This window comes from Numida meleagris, chromosome 3, assembly GCF_002078875.1.
Source record: "Numida meleagris isolate 19003 breed g44 Domestic line chromosome 3, NumMel1.0, whole genome shotgun sequence".
Lineage (NCBI taxonomy): Eukaryota > Metazoa > Chordata > Aves > Galliformes > Numididae > Numida > Numida meleagris.
The window spans coordinates 55,471,443-55,482,855 of record NC_034411.1 but is presented as its reverse complement, the minus strand read 5'-3'; the positions used below and the strand labels follow the sequence as shown (position 1 = coordinate 55,482,855).

The 11,413-nt window shown below is 39.3% G+C and overlaps 1 long non-coding RNA gene across 6 annotated transcripts in view; it reads right to left on the bottom strand.

Moving 5' to 3' along the window:
- Positions 2,236–11,413, bottom strand: part of LOC110396510 — a 61,680-nt gene continuing 52,502 nt past the window's right edge. For all 6 annotated transcript variants that reach the window (XR_002437019.1, XR_002437018.1, XR_002437020.1 and 3 more), the window contains 2 exons: positions 5,456–5,524; positions 2,236–4,844 (listed from right to left, as the gene is read on the bottom strand). This is a non-coding gene — a long non-coding RNA (uncharacterized LOC110396510). The remainder of the gene's footprint in view (positions 4,845–5,455; positions 5,525–11,413) is intronic.

The window sequence follows — 11,413 nt, the reverse complement described above, 5'->3', positions numbered from 1 at the left end:
ATTTTTCTTTCCATGAAAAACCATTTGCTTGTTTCTGGTGTCAAAGAGGCTCAGAAACTTTTTGGGACAGGCCTTAATCATTAACAGCAATCAGTTGCCCTATTCAAAGCCCACATCGTGTTTCTGATTTGGGGAATGAGAACAATTCATGAAATCTTATCACTAGGGTGACTTTTACAGGAAATGTTTTCCAAGACTCATGCTCAAAAAAATAATTGAAAATTAATTATTTTCAATTGAAAATGACTTTTCAAAATAAATGAAAATTCTGTAATATTCATTTCAATTTTCTTCAAATGAAAGTATGAAAAATGAATTTAATTTTAAATAAAAACATCTTGTTTTAAATCAAACTACAGAAAGTTATTTCATTTTTCTGATTTGCTTTTTTTATAACAGATGTTCATTTTCTTTAAAAACAAGCAAACAAAAAACTGACACATTTTTATCTTATTTTTTGAGATAAACAGCTTAAAACTAAACAGCTTAAAAAACAGCTTACCTAAAAGTTTTATTTATTTCCATTCAAATATGTTCCAATGTCAGAAATAGGTGTGGAAGTTACTGGCACTATTCAGCAAATACATCTTTATTGGAATTGTAAAATCACTGAAAAATTTGAAAATTTGCACAGTTAGCTTAGATCAAAATATAATAGCTGCAAGTAGATTGAAGTTCAATATAACAGGGACTACTGTGCTCAACAGTTGCACAGTGATGTTGCTGTTAAGGGAGACAGCCTGGCATACTCAATGAGGTCTATCTTCCATGAAAACAATGAATCCTAACAGCTTTTCTTAAGCTCACTGCTGAAATGAGGATCTGAATCAGACTCTGGAGGTGTTTTTCAGTCTTCTGTAGCTATAGAGGGAGCTCCCTGCAAGTGGGCAGCCTTGATTATTTGTCCAAACATGGTTAGGAAGAATCAAAATCAGTGCATATGCCTTCTAGGAAACAAATGCATTGCATTTGCATCCAAATGTTAAACTGAATTTGTCAGTTTGCCATTTTTTTTTCTTTTCAGTCAAAGGAGCAGCCACAGTTATGACATCTTAAAAGGAAAAAACAAGAATATTTAAATCTTCACTCTTGTTGCGCATTTCCTGTATGTTTTTGGTATGTTTGTTTCCACACTACTACCAAAAATTGTACAAAGCTTCCAAAAGCACTGTCATAACAGTTCAAAAATCAAGGTACATCCAAGGTTGTCAGACACCAGGACAGATTTGATTCTTTGATTCATAGGTCTCTAAATAAAGCCTGTGACACACTGGTATTTCACAGTGTTTCCACGACAAAGATCAGCACATTCAAATTCTGATTACTTCTCCTGCAATCTACTGCCAATTCCCCTTCATCTGGCATCTCCACATTCAAATCTTTTACATGTTTCTCATATAGATGCTAAAATCCTATGTGTATAGGAGTCCTTGACAGTCTTCCCATTATCTCTCTAGATCCTTCACCAGACTTCACTATGTTTTTCTTTCTGATTATCTTCACAATCTTTCTCATGTTTCCTGCTTTTCATCTCTTTTTTGATAGCTCCTTCTTCCCAGTCATGTATTCCACCAAACTGCTTTGCCACATTTTTCCAATACTTCTGTTCAGTGTTTTCCTTCTCAGTCTATAATTTCCTCTAACATTCCCTCCTGATTGACATACTGCCATTTTCTGTTGAACTTCTTACATTTCTCCTTAAAGGTCTATGAAGAATAGCTCTTCCACTATAAAACTGCTGACAGACTGAACAAGTTCAAGTTAGAGAGAACAGATTTTCTTGTGAGGTCAGCAGAACACATCAGTTGAGTGGGAGAAGCCACTGTTCAGTTCTCCCCCTTATTTGAATACTGTGTGTGTGCAATCAGGTTTCTGAGTCAATCATTTCACTACTGTCTGTAAAATGCCCTATGAACAATAGTAATAATAATCCTAGTCATCATCCCTGTCCAGTTAATTACAAATACCAGTCTTCGAATTTTCACTTGAATAAAGTTTCGTGAAGGATTTGCCAGACTGAAAATTGATGACAGTGTGCAGAGCAGCAAAAATCCAATGCTTTGCCATTCCTTCTCTGCTTTTCCTGGAACTGTCATCCAAAACATCTCATCCTAACAGCCTAATGCAAGGAGAGCCAGCACTTCTTGTGCCATTTAATTGGCTAGAAAGCCTGTTCCCTTTCTCAAGTCTTTGAATTCCAGTTTTTTCAAACAAAGTAGGCTCAGCAGGGTCCCATTAGTTGTTTCTGCATTGTTTTATTTGAAAGGCTCAGTCACTTGACAATGAATTATAACGTGTTAGTAATTAGATGTGGAACACTCATCAAATGCCAAATAATTTCCTTGTGATCAAAATCATATTAGGTAAATAAAAAATACCAAAGGCTAAGATGGGAGTTTGCTATAAGATCAGAAAACTTAGCAAAAGTAAAAAGCCTTCAAGGGCTCATCCAAAGAATGCAAAAGCAGTAGAGGCAGAAAGGCATCAATAACAGAAAAGTTAGCATGCTCCTAAAAGAAAACAGAAATTAAAATAGACAACAAGGAAGCTAACCAGAGGATGGGACTGGAGGAAGAGTTAGAGCCATTCAGAGATTTCTGAGCCTCAGTACCATCTGATCATTTCTCAGACCTATTAACGGCAGTGAGAAATAGTAAGGTAGATTTTTATTTACTGTAAACAATATGGCTTCTCTGAGCTTGTCTCCTTCAATAGAGTAGTGCTGATTCACACCAGATGACAACCTCTTCTACTCATTATAGCCTCATGCTTGTTGCTAGCAGGTAGGTTTTCTGTCTTTAAAATTTGACATTAAAGAATGTCGCCTGTCCTTTCAATAAAGATTTTGAAATAAAACCTTTCAAATCCATTTGTAATTTTCTTTATAATCCCCGCAGGAAGTTTTTTGGGAGGTCTTTTAACAGGGGGGATGAAAAATCATCTAATTCTCATATATTTTGACAAGAAGAAAATCAAGTATGAAAGTTAGAGGAGCAAATTTTCTCAGCTAGATTTAAAATCCACTGGACCATTATACAGCCTTAAATTATCCCTTTGGGGATTCATAAATCTTTGGTTAATTTGTGCATTGATTCCCTCTAGGGGGCTAAAGCTCCTAATGGAATTAACAAAACAAGTGGAAAATGTCTGTTTCAGTCAGCCTCACACAACTCCTGACTCAGGAGGAGTGAAGACACAACTGAGATATCAAGGAAAGCAGTTCCCTTGAGTTTTTTAAGAACTAGAAGATAGAATAATCATCTTAACTTTCAAAGGTGAGCATTTAATTGGATAATCCATGGCCTGGTTTTCAGAAACAGGGCATGTAGCGCTGACTATGAGCTGTATTTATTGAATAAAGCTCAGGATGGCATCCAGGTTTCTCTGTGCTTTACTTGTGTTGCTATTCAGAAGGATATGAGTCCTCCTGAAGCAGAATAGCCCACAATCCAACAATTCTTTTCTAACTTAAACATGGATGTGTTAAAAATGGATGTGCATAAATGCAAACTGCTGAGCAGCAGGTAATGAAAAGGCCTTTCATAAAAATATTTCTCCTTATTGTACAAATGTTTCACATTATCAATTCAAAAAAAAAAAAAAAGAAAAGAAAAAGTGTCATATTTTCAGCATAAGGCTAGTTTCTCTTTAGAGAACAATATTAAGAAGACATCATCTCTATTTCTGAAGCAAGGGCTCTAACTCTAAATCAAATAAAATAATGTTAAATTTATTGCTATCATCATGAGTCAGTCCTCCAACAAAGAACACAAGACAAAGCAGCTCAGAATCCTAAAAGGTAGTCTCCCAAATCCTCTACCTCTGTACATTAATGGGAAGGAGGTTTTTAATTTTTACCAGAGAAAAATAGCATCCCTTTAAGATGCAGAGGTAAAGATCTCACTACATATCAGGTGCAGATAAACAGTGGAATGTGCCCTTGATACATCTGTGATCTTCATCACAACAATCAATAAGAAAACGTCTAAAATCTTAATATTTGGTGGCATGTTGGTTTAATTTTCTAATAAATCAGCCAGTGCATATCTATGGCCTTTTCTGATTATCTTTAGGATTCAAGAACAAAATACACATTCCTTGAATTATATCTTTAAAACAAACAAGCAAAATACATTTTTTGCAGTCTTCTTTCAAAGTACAACTACAGGCTGTCAGCATTCTACTCCTTTCCTTTTATTGGAATATGATATTGAAAGCTACAAAGTACCTTCAAATGATATTGTGTTTCAGACCAAAATCCCAGGGCAGCAAAGACATATTCAGAGTTAATTCAGCCAAAACATTCTTGACACCACTTCATTTTTCCCAGTCAGTTTGCACACTGTCTGCATGTCAATAGTCTTACACAGCAAACTGTACTGAAGGAATCTCTAGAATCTGTTGTAATGATCAGCTGGGAGCCTTTTGCTGCTAGGTCATTAATTAAACACCAGCCTCGTGATGAGCATGACTAATTTTATTACCTGCTGTTTTAATCTACTGAGCAGAATAGGAGATTGGTTTCGGCTCCATTTCCAGCTGTCAGCAGGCACAATACAGAATGTACCATGCTGCTGTGACCAGGTATTTTGTTTGTTTGTTGTACTGAGATGTCCAAAGTGAGATGGATGAAAAGGAATTGAGAAAGAAACTCTCCTGTCAAACAGAAGTGTGGCATTTGCTAATTGTGACTGCAAGATGCTAGCAGAGTAGCATACATGAGGTCTAAGACTCTTCATAGGCCTAAGTGGTTGTACCAGGCAACAGTGGCAGGATAAGTAAGAGGTCGTATTCTTGTTTCCTTTTTCCAGGGCCCAGAAAAATCATGCTTTTCTGTTATTGCCCTGTAAATGATAGAAACATAGAGTTATTTAGGCTGGAAAAAACCTTACAGACTGTCAAGTCCAACAGTCAACCAACTAAACCATGTAAAGGTTTTCATGATCTAAGCTCCCCCTATCCCATCCCACTGCCTAAAAATAACTCATGCTAAGATCAGTTTTTCAGGGACATTCCCACATCTCTCTTCTAAAATCCCCTGTCTTGATTTGCCTCCATTTGGAGAAGCTCTGAGATGGCTGCAGAAGCTCTGACTTGTCCTGTTGCAGTTAAGTGCAGAGGTTTCCCACCCTGAGCTGTGAATCTGTCACACCATACAAGCAAGGCCAAGTCCTCTCAGCAGCTGGGAAGCACCTCTCTTAGTCCCTTTGCAAAGTTTTTTTAGTAAGAGTTCATAAAGTAATTATTCTGGGATGACAGCTTTTTGGTATGAATGTAAGATTAGATCCCAAGTCTATGTGCTACTGTGAAGGAAACTTCTGATCGTGACTGTAAATTTATTTATGAATTCAATCATAAATCCCTTTGAATTCCTTCTGAGGAAATGTTTTTAAATAACGATTAAATTTCTACAAAGATTTATCATGAAGACTTGAAGCAAAATCCAAATCCTTACCTGTCAAGACTGTGCAGTGGAACCAAGACCTTTCTCTGCAAACTGCAAACTCCAATATCTCTCAGAGAACTGCGGTTGAAGATAAAGACATCTGATGACAAGGAGCAATCAGAAAAATGTGTACACATAGGATATTTTCTAATCTGAGGGATTTTAGATTTTTCCTACATTCCTTTGGTGACAATAAGGAAACATCAAGCTTTCAAAGTTCTGTGGACTTTCCAAGACTCTGGACCTCTTAAGATGATAGGAGCACATGAGTCCTGGTTAGGAAATGACCATTAAGAAAAAAAAGGCTACACCATGCAAAAATGTATCTGCCTCAAAACTCCCACTTACCTAAAACAAGGGAAAGAACAAGAGCTATTTTTCAATATCAGCGCTGTTAAATCACATTTCATAAGCATTTCATAAAAGAAATGTACTCAACTACATAACTGCTACAGAAATTTGCTTTGCAGGCACGCAGCAAGGCCCACAGAAAGCTGTGCTTGCTGTTCCTCCTCAGTCACATTGAAGCTGACTGCTTCTGCAGTGTGAACACGTGAGGCACTAGCACTTGGCTGCAGCCTGGGGAGAGCTCCCAGGTTGGATGTGAGGGCTGTCTCGCTCAACATCAGATTTTCCCTTGGCTCTTCCTTGCTCTTGCAAATGTCAATCCTACCGTTATCGGAATTTTAAAATATTTTATTTATTTTGGCTATATTGAACTACTATAATCAATTCTAAAGCCATCTCATCAGTAATATGAAGGCTTTTTTTGACAGAAATGTCTCAAATGAGTCAGGGTGCCCAGAGCAGCCAGTTTAGTGCCCAGGGAGCCTTGCAGCATAAATCCTCTAAGGCTGCTTCATAAATTAATAATCTGTAAGCATTTAATTGGTACCACTGGATATTCAGAACACAGAAAGCTCATTCTGAAGAAGGCTAAGATCTGCTTCAGGAATGTTTTTTTCTGTTATCGTTCATACAACAAGGAGCCTGACACTTTATCAGCCAAGCTCTTTCTTCAGTGCAACATCCAGCGCGCTCCCACGGGATGCACATGTCTCATACACACTTCAGTTCATGTTCTTCGGACTGTGGAGCAAGAAACATAATCAATTTCACCCTTGGGACCCTTTCATAGGCCCCTGGAGGCAATGGAAAAGCTCCCATTGACTTTGGACTCGATCCTATGTAAGGCTGCACCCTCATGACGGGGAGGGACTGGAGAATCTGCTCCAGAGAAAGGTTTTGGCTGCATCAGGAATTTGTACTAACTAAAGCCCATGACAGTGCTCTTGAAATGACTTTTTATTACCTAGGGGTAAAAGTTGCTCTTTCCAAGGACTATTTCCAGTGCATCAAGGGAGAAGGGAGAGCCCCACTGGACACAAGGACATCCCTTCCCACCCTTCCTTCTCACTAAATATGCGCACGATCTAAAAGGAGACGTGTACCTTCATATCTAAAATAAAGAATTGCTTAGCACAAATTAGGGCTGCCATGAGCTGGACCAGAATGCCTTTAAGTAAACTGGTATCTTTGGGTTCATGTATTAAAATGTTCACTCTCTCAAAATCCTTGCAGAGGGCTACCAAGCTAACTAAAGTCCTGGCAGCTGCCAATATGCCCTGTGCGAGTTCAGCACAGGGGCAAAAGCACAGCTAGAGGCCTGACACTGGAATGGAAAAGTGGAGGTGGTTGCAGGGGAGGTGCCTGTCAGCAAGCTGCAGCGACCCGAGCTCTGTGCTGTGAAATCTCTTCATACAGTTTTTTTCTTTCTCCGTGGCCAGTATGAAACCAAATTTAGCCTGCATACTCAATTTATTCAAGTTGTTCCTCTCTACTGTATTGCCTCAAAGTTTGTAAAAATTTTTAAGTCACAGTGACCAGCAATTGCTATGATTACAAGTTGTTCTGTCTGCAAATAGTTTTTATCAGTAAGTACAGCGTAATAATGTATACATCAGAAAAAATATGGCAAAATCAGAGAGATGAAGAAATGTGACAGCCTTTGAGCAAACATTACCATCGTTTGGACATCATGCCACTGGCAGTCATTATACATGCTTACAAGGGCTTGTTGCTATGGCTCAGAACATACCTACCTGGTTTAATTTAAGAGCAAATATTACTTTCCTCAGCAGCAATTACTGCATTTTAAAATGTCTTTCTGATTATACCCGTTTCACTGAGCAGGCATAATGTAGTATCTCTGAAAAAAAGCTGTGGAAATTAACCACTTCTGGAGAGGGTCGAAAGGAATGCCTGTACTTTAACCTTATATTTGCAAGATACTTTCGGCCAAGCAAACAAATGAATCAGCCTTCTTCACTTAAGTGGTACACATAACCCACAAAGAAACACAGAGTAATATGGACTGTGGCCTTAGCTGGAAGTTAGCTGAAAAGATGTCTTGAACAAACCTGCCCTCCATCTCAACCTCATATTTGACAGACAGCTGTCTAAAGAAGAGCAAATATCCCTTCCCTGATGCAGATTGTGAGCCTAGACATACGCAGAAAAATGCACGAGAATCCATGCATTTTTGCTCACCTGAATTTTGTCATGATTCACACTCAAAGCAAGGAAAAGCCAATGGTCTGAGACCCCAAAATACTAAATGAAAAAATGAGGCCATGAACAGAGGAGGATATTAAGCATGGCACACTAATTTTTGCAGAATAACTCAACACTTGCTCCTCGTGCTGGCCTTGAGAAAACCAGCAGGACCAGCAGCCTTGCTGCCCAGGGCTGGCTCTCACCCCCACCTGGGACTTCTTTTCCCAAGAAGGGCATCCCCATGCCTGCTGCTTTGCTCACAGGCACTCAGGGGACTCCAGTTCACAACTTGGGCTGCAAGCGATGCAAGGTAAAATAGAATTAATTTCACGTCACCTAGAGGCTGAGCCACTCTGCAGCCAGGAACACAAAGGTGAGCGGGTAAGAAGGCCAGCCAAAGTCAACAGGGAGGAAACCATATGGAGACTGGTTGCAGAAATGACTACATATTTCACATTAGACATTTAGTAGATTAGAAAACAGGAAAAATCAGAAAACCTACTTTTTTTTTTTTAAACTACCAGTAGGAATCTGTGAAATCAATGGATACTTTTTCTTTCTGTCAGGAGATGATTACAGGCCCTAGGACCACCAGTTAAGTGTGTTTAATAGCACTAAATAATCACAAAACCATGCTTCAAGAAACAGAGTACCTAATAGGTAGGCAGCAGAGAAGCAAAGTCAAATTGTGTTCTAAGGATATCAGAGGGCTTTTTTATGTATACTCTTCACACTATGCTACTCCTCACAGATCTTCTTGTTAATGCATTTTAGGGCAATTTACCAAGGTTTTATCTTTGTTCACCTCTGTGTTGCATACTTTACATGCCACCACCTCTCAACACCTGCTTAACTGTGTGGTGGCAGGCTGCAGGTGCAATGGCTTCAGTCTTTACACGCTTGCTGAACTCCTAGATGCAAGGGAGAGGTGGATCTAAAAACAACAAACATGCACACCAGAAAACATGGACAGCAAAAAAGCTGTGTGAGTTTGCACTGAGTAACTTTTTCAGGAACCTCCCTTCCTTGCCTCGCCCCTAGAGTTTGGCACAGTGGTAGCTCATTTCTAGTAAGAGCAGCTGCAGGGTCTGTCATATTTGACTGGGTCACACATCCGTAGCCTCTCCAGCCCGCCTAATCCCCTGTGTTTAGCCCTTCTTCTAGCTTGGATAACTTTACTTTCGTTGACCCATTTTTATTTCTTTTTTTAATTCAGAAAGCTCTGCATGCTTTCATTTATCTGAGAACTTACGTCAGTCCTTTATCTGTGCTCAGGCTCAGCCCTGCTCACCATAACCTAATGATACAGCTTTGCTCCTGTATATAGAGAATAGCCTAGTCCATAAAGGTGTCATTCAATCATTCGTCCTTTAAAATAACTAAATGAATATTGAGGTTGGCTTCTCTATTTTCTAGAGACACAAAGTTGAGAAGCTGCCAGAGATTTGAACTTCCCCACACTTCAGAAGAATCTGAATTCAGGTATTGTAATGGGAAGGTTTCTAACATAAACTATACCAGCATCTTGAAGTTAACAGCATTACCTGTCTCAGCTGAAGCATGAGCTCTAAATATGTGTATCCTCTAGCCTTATTGATCAATGCTGATAACTTTGAAGACTCAGCTCTCAGCAGACATAGGAGTTGATATCCACATTACGTTTAAGAGAAACAACTGAATCACAGAATCACAGAATGGCCTGGGTTGAAAAGGACCACAATGATCACCTAGTTTCAACCCCTCTGCTAAGTGCAGGGTTGCCAACCACTAGACCAGGCTGCCCAGAGCCACATCCAGCCTTGCCTTGAATGCCTCCAGGGACGAGGCATCCACAACCTCCTTGGGCAACCTGTTCCAGTGCGTCACCACCCTCTGTGTGAAAAACTTCCTCCTAACATCTAACCTAAACCTCTATTGTGAAGAACTGTACTGTTGTCTTTTGAGCATCTCTTAACACTAGGTTTTAAATTGTTCAGCTGACATTATTAATTACTTTCCACCAGTATTGACTCACCAATATCGTACACCTGGTGCTGTCATTCAGCTCCCAAAAGCACATAAAGATTACAGAATCTTACTGTTCTGACTACTAACAAGCCAAGAGATTCATTCTATTATTCATCCAGTTAAGCTGTAGTTCTCTATTTTAACAAAAGCAAAATGATTTCAGCTAACAAAACATTCACTTGCCTTAAAATTTGTCTGCTGAATTACTGTAGGTTGAAAATATCCATTCTGGCCCACAAGTTGTACTGTTAGCTCACAATTTGGTGTGGGAAAGCTTAAACTGAGACAAGGTTTTCACTGATGTATATCAAGAAATTGAATCATTTTCTATGCAGAAGTCAATTGCATGTTTTGTAGAGCGTTTCACGTACCTCTGGGAATCAAAACAAAGGTATGCCTACACTGAAGTCACTAACTTTGCTTCGCACGAGCAAATTAGAGAGCTCGATGCTGCCATGTAGTCCCATATCTCAACACCCGCCTAAGGAGCCTGACATGACTGACAAATAGAATGGCACCGATTGACAAAAGCCTCTGAGGAATGAAGCAGCATTGTTGAAGACAAAACAGACTAGTGGTATGAAAGCTTAATTTTTCTGCAAAGCAATTTTTCCTTTTATTTCAGTACTGTCTGGCTTTTAATGATTCATTTAAATTGTGCTGAGTAATTAAACTGCTTCTTTAATCCAGGCCCAGATGTTCCCTCGCATGAGTCCTGTGACATCCACTCACATATCGCAACCTCTTCATCCTGAGCCAGCTTCATTTCCTACCCTAATGCTCAGCAGTCACTGCCAGCAATGTCATTCCCTGATACCAGTGCAGAGACCGCTTAGTGGGTTTAGATGACTATGCAGCAGATGTCATCCCATCATAAAGGAGAGAGACACATAGAAAGACTTCCTTATGGTTGGCCAAATATCTTTGCAAACACTACGGAAGTATATTTCTTCCTTTGAGAAAAAAAAATACTAGTAACAGGTTATAGCAACCAAAGACAACACATCCAATCAGGAAACTATAATTACTATTCTTTGCTCTGAATTTTTCCATGTTACAACCCTTCTAGGGACTCTGCCTTTTTAACAAGGAACAGTGTGCTGGTATAAGCACTTTACACAAGCACTTTACAGAGGCACCCATTTCTAGCTTACTATCTGGGCAGCTATAATGCAGATTTCATGAGAGAGTGTTAACTGGGAGGAAAAACTGCAACAGCTCATGCTCTGCCTTTTCTCTTCTGTTCAAAAGGGAGAGTTTTTTACTGAAGGAAAATGAGCAGATACATACAAGGCAAAATCAGTCAATTCCACTATGTGCAGCCAGCCTTAGTTAAATACAAAACCATTACACCCATGATAAATGTGGGTTGGAGAGCCGCTGGGTTTTCTGGGCTTTCATGAA